The following is a 6,000-nucleotide window of genomic DNA, read 5'->3' as shown; positions in this document are numbered from 1 at the left end:
TGTATATTAATTATATCTCAATAAAAAATAAAAAGAAATAAAAAAAAACATTGTTAGAGTGGATCAAAAAACCCAAGATGTTTTTTTTTGTACGCAAAACCCAAATATGTGTTGTATAAAATAAACCCATTTAAAAAATAAATACGCATATAGATTAAAAGTAAATGGATGGAGAAAGATATACTAACTTTAAAAGAAAGAGGGAGTAGCTATATTAATTTCAGACAGAGCTGGACTTCAGAACAAGGGAAGTTATCAGGGATAAAGAGAGGCATTATGAAATGATAATGGGGTAATTCTCCAAGAAGACGTAACAATTCTTAATGTGTGCATACCTAACAATACGGTGTCAAAATAAGTGAGGCAAAAACTGGTAGGGCTGTAGGGAGAAGTAGATGAAACCACTATTATAGTTGGAGACTTGAACATCCCTCTATCAGCAATGGACAGATCCAGCAGGCAGAAAAATCAGTAAGGACATAGTTGAAGTCAATAATACCATCGATTAACTGTATATAATTGACATGTATTGACTACTTCAACCACCTGCAGCAGAATACACATTCTTTTCAAGCTCATATGGAACATTAACCAACAAAGACCACATTTTGGGTCATAAGACACACCTTAACAAATTTAAAACAGTAGAAAGTACATGTTTCCTCTGAGACTGCAGTGGAATTAAAGTAGAAATCAATAACAGAAAGATAGCTGAAAAATCCCAAAAAACTTGGAGATGGAGCAAAACACTTTTAAATAAGATATGGGTCGAATAGAAATATCAAGTGAAAATTTAAAAAAGCTATTTTGAAACAGTGAAAAATACAACTTATCAAAATTTGTGGGGTGCAGTAAAAGCAATACTTGGGGAGAAATTTAGAACATTGAATGCGTATATTGAAAAGACGAAAGATCAGGAATCATTAACTTAAGCTTCCACCTTTAGAAACTAGATAGAGCAGATCAAATTAAATCCACAGAAAGATCTTAAGATGTGTATTAGTGTGTATTAGTCCTGACCAATCAGAGCATTTTATCCTTTCCCCCTGCAGTGATTGGTTCAGGATTGGACACATGTTCCCACCAAAAAGAAACCTAACACTTCTGTTGACGTTCAGGAGAAAAACGTTTACCGTTCTACTGGGTTTGAACCTGAAAGACTGTAACCTAAGATTTGCAGGAATGCATCATGGAGGGAGCCTTTTTTGAGAATGAAGCCAGTATACAGGAAAGTAAATTTAAGATATGGAAAGAGGTCATTTAGGGATCTGGGTCCATCTATAATTGAAACTCTAGACTCTTTAATTAAGTTACTACATTTTTTTTGTTGTTTGTTTTTGTTTTTGCTTTTTTCCCCCCTAAAATCCAATTTGAGTGCATTTTCTGTCACTTGGAACAGAAATCATTCTGACTAACTCAGTATTCTTAGACATGAGAATTAGAAATGTGCAAACATAAAAGATATGTGAGCATTCCTTATGTTGAAAGTATGGACCCATTATTTGTATTTGTAATCAGAAATGACAATTGCTATTAAATACAGTTTTAAATTAGCGTAATCATATCATACTGCTTTTGTGTTATTTTGAATTTGTTTCTCTAATTTTTGATTCAACTGTTCAACTGGATGCAGCATAAAAAAGGAGGCAATAAGTATTCACAGGATGCTCTTTTTGTTTGCTTCACAGAGACCACCAAGCTTGTCTATATTATAGTGATTCCCTCTTCTGTTCCCTACTGAGTCACTTTCAGGCATGGAGGGTAGCAATATAACTTGTGATTCACATTGTAAATGGAGTAAGGATGGTTCCAGTGAAAGCAAGATGAAAATAAAAATTTCTTGTGTGTGGAAGGGGAGGTCAGCATCTGAAGTAAGACTCTTAAAATGTTTTTTTTTTCAATAGTTTCAAATGTTTTAAGTAGGCTGGTGCTGTGGGTGTGTATCACCTACAGTGTAAGCTGATTCCTTCCAACTGTTGGTCCCTCTTAAACTTAATTAACCATCCTGTGAAACTGTGACATTAAGAATAAAATGAAGTAATATATGCCTTTGAAATTAAAGTCATGATTTTCAAACTTGGTTCTTGCAGTGGTGCTTCAGGCATTCCACATTGTTTTATTTTTTTCCTTTGACTTAAAAAATGTATTTTTAGTACTTTATTGGGTTGAATGTTGTCCTCACCAAAAAATCAGTTTTGGACTACTGGCTGCCAAGACTGTGAGAGAATGAATTTTTGTTGTGTTACACAACCTAGTTTGGGGTAATTTGTTAATGGTAGCCACAGGAAACTAATACGAGTATGTCTCAGTACTTAATTAAAATAAACTGAAAGTACCTACATAAGTAATCTGCCAAATGTGAACACATTTTAGAGATTACTAGTATGTTGTTACCTTCAGGGGATCTCATTTTTGTGCAGAAATTAGATACCTTACCTTTTGTAGTTAATGGATAGGTAATACTATCCTAAGATTTCAACATAAGAAGTTAAAATGCTGTTACTATGCAATCAGTCATTTCAGTGATTCAGATTGTTAGGTCTTAGTGAATCCGATTGTTTAGGTTGGGCTCTTTGGGATGTAAATACAACAAATTTAGAAAGAGAGAGAGAGAAATAATTTATGGGTTCATAAAACTTAAAAGTTCTGGAGTAGTATGCATGGTTCAGGAATTCTAGCACAGGCTTGGAATAAATTCAAATTCCTTTCTTTGAACTAAAAGGTCTTACAATATCTGATTTTTTCCAGTTTCTTCCTATTTAGTCACCTCATTTTCTTTCCACTCCTCATTGTATCCAGACCACTCCAGCTTCTGTAAACTTCATGAATTTTCTAGAATAGATTGTCTGTTTGCCTGGAATGTTCAATCTCATGGGTTTTTTTTTTTTCTATATCATTTTGATCTCAATTCAAATGGTACTTCTTCAGTGAACTTCTTTGGCTACCCTATCTAAAATACTATGTGTCTTTTATTTATTGCTTCATAACAAACTACCATAAAGCTTAGTGGCTTAAAACAACTATTTATCACCTAAGATTCTCTGTGCAGGAATCAAGTAAGACTCTGTGGATAGCATGTCTTCCCCTCTATGTAGTGTTAGTTGGGTGGATTGTTTGGGGCTAGAAAACCAATATTGCTTTAGTCACTTGTCTGGGGTCTTGGTGTTGACTGTCAGATGGGGCACCTCTGATTTTCTCCTCTTGGCTTCTGTCCTCACACAATCTCGTCTTTCGCATCTTCTTTTTCCATCTGGCCTCTCTGGGCTTTGCTGTATAATAGCTTTCTTCCAAGAGTGAAAGCTGAGACAATGAGTCCTTTAAGGGCTGTGTTTAGGAGTCCCGGCATGTCATTTTTACTTCATTCTCTTGGTCAAAACAAGTCTTAAGATCACCATATATTCAAGTGGTGGGGAAATAGACTTCCGATTGTTGGGAGTTGTCATGTGTCCAAGGATTAGATAATTGTTGGTGATGGTTTTTGTAGATAAGCAACCACAGTCCACCTTCTGACCATACCCTTTCTCATTTGTTTCACATGGAAAATATACTCTTCCAATTCCTATCCAATTATAGCATCAGGCCTAAAATGCAGTGTCTTGTGATGTACATCTGCACTGAAGGGATAAGGCTCTTTGAATGTAGTTCTTCTTGATGCAAGATTTGTGAACTCAAAGTCAAGTTATCTTCTCCCCAAACCAAGTACAATGGTGAAACAGGAGCAGGCTAACTGCAGTAGACATGCTCATTCAGCAGGGGGAGGAAAGAAGACACATAGCAGTCACTGGTCCATAATCATTCTAAAACCAGCTAGGCACTTGTCACCTGTTTTCCTATTCAAGAGAATGTTTCTTTAGCAGGGCTTGGTTTTCCTGCTTCCTGACAGGCGTTCTTTAGCACTTTGTTTTCCTTGACTCATGGCTTTGTGAACTGAGCATATTTCTGTTTCTGGGTCTTTGTTTTTTGTTTAAGATTTTATTTAGTTACTTGAGAGAGAGAGAGAGTAAGTGGGAGAGAGAGGGAGAGAGAATACGCCATGCTGAGGGCAGAGCCCGACTTGCTGCTGGATCTCATGACTGCAAGATCATGACCTGCGCCAAAACAGAGTCCGAAGCTTAACTGAGCCACCCAGGATCCCCTGTGTTTGCAGTTTGACTACTTCCATTTCCTCCTGCTTTCCTGTATTTTCTTGTATGGAGAATACAAGAGGCCTAGAGGCCTCTTTTCATTTTCATCTATCTCAATATCATTCAATCCAAATGAGTAGTGCTTCTGCCAATGTAGCTTTCTTAAAGTATTTGTGGACTTTTCATATATCTTATAGGGATTCACTCCATGTGCCAAAGTCACATCGATAACTTTTTTTTCTTCTACTTTAGGCACACCAGGTTGATGTAGGACAGTGCCTTAAGATTCTTATCCTTGTCTTAATTTCACCAAAGGGTATAATAAACATAACTTTAATTCTTCTGAGGTTTTAACAAAGGATCGTTTGGCCACACGCTTGATTTTAATTTTTATCTGGAGGGCATTTCTTTCTCTGAGAACATTTTTTTGACTGGAAAAACCATCCTGAGTCCTCTATATTTCCTCTAAATTATACTTATATATGGAGCAATTCTTCTTTAGTTTCTCTCCTATATTTTATCATGCATAACATAATAGGATACTGATTGGCATTTCAAACTTATGTCTAAAAATCTTAGCTAGATTCACAAGTGTTGCCAAATGTTTCACCTTTATGTATCACAGGTCATCTCTTTCTCCAGTCTTTAATAGCATTTTTTTCCAATGCTTTTCAAACCTCCGTTAATGGTTCTCACCTCCCTTCAAGCCTCCATTGTCACCTAGTTCCAAAGGCAATACTGTATGTTTCAGGTTTTTGTCAAAGCAGCATTCTAATTCTGGTACCATTTTCTGTTTCACTTACTATTACTGCAAAAGAAAGCACCCCAAGACTTAGTGGCTTAAAATAACAATCATTTTATTGTCCACAATTCTGTGAATCAGGAATTCCAGTAAGGTTTAGTGAGGATGGTTTATCTCTGTTTCACATGGTAGCTCTTGGCCTGAGGACCTTGACTGGGGCCAGAGGACCAAACACAGCTTCACTAATGGGTTGAGGGCCTTACTACTGCCTATGATGCTTCAGTTCTCCTCTGTGTAGTTTTTTTTTTTTCCCCCTCCGTGTAGTTCCTCATTATTCAGGTACTCTCTCTTCTTTTGGCCTCTCTCTTTAGCAGCATGGTCTAGACTTCTTTACATGGGGTCTTATTTTCTAGAGTGAAAAGAAAAGCTACAAAACCTCTTAAGATGTAGGCTTGGAAATCTGAGAATATTACTTCTGCATAATTCTGTTGGCTAAAAATATTTACAAGCTCAGCCAAGGTAAAAGGAGTGGTTAAATAGACTCTAGTTTTTGATAGAATCAGTTGGATGCTTATGGAAGAACAGGAGGAATTCTTGTAAACTACTGGTCTTGTCAGACCAGCAACTTTTTTCTATAAAAGGCCACATAGTAAATATTTTAGGCTTTTATAGCCACATATTGCTAATGTTGTATATTCTCTATCTGTTTAACAATCTTTTAAAAATGTAAAAAACAGATGTGATCTATGACAGGTAGTTTGCCAACCCATGTTTTAGACAATATAGCACGTCTGCTTCGTCATTCTTTCTTACTCTACTTTGTTTTATTTATTACAAGGTCCTATATCACTCTGAAATTATTTGTTTAAAAATACTGTTAATCACCACTGCAAAGCAAGCATCCATCATGAGGGCAAGAGTATTTGCTATTTTATTTTCGAACTTATCAATAACTGGTCCATAAGAAATGTACAACAAATATTTGTTGAATGAATAAATTAATAAATGAATGTATCAGAATTTATTTTCACTTTATCTTGTAGAGCTGTCTTCTGTTTTGGGGGAGTCATTCTGAGGGCCCTGTATAATGTTAGGATGGCTGCAGATAGCTCTGGGCCGAATGCTTCCAAATTC

Source organism: Ursus americanus, chromosome 15 (assembly GCF_024610735.1).
Source record: "Ursus americanus isolate L20-20 chromosome 15, mUrsAme1.1.p, whole genome shotgun sequence".
Classification (NCBI taxonomy): Eukaryota; Metazoa; Chordata; class Mammalia; order Carnivora; family Ursidae; genus Ursus; species Ursus americanus.
This window is presented reverse-complemented; position numbering follows the sequence as displayed.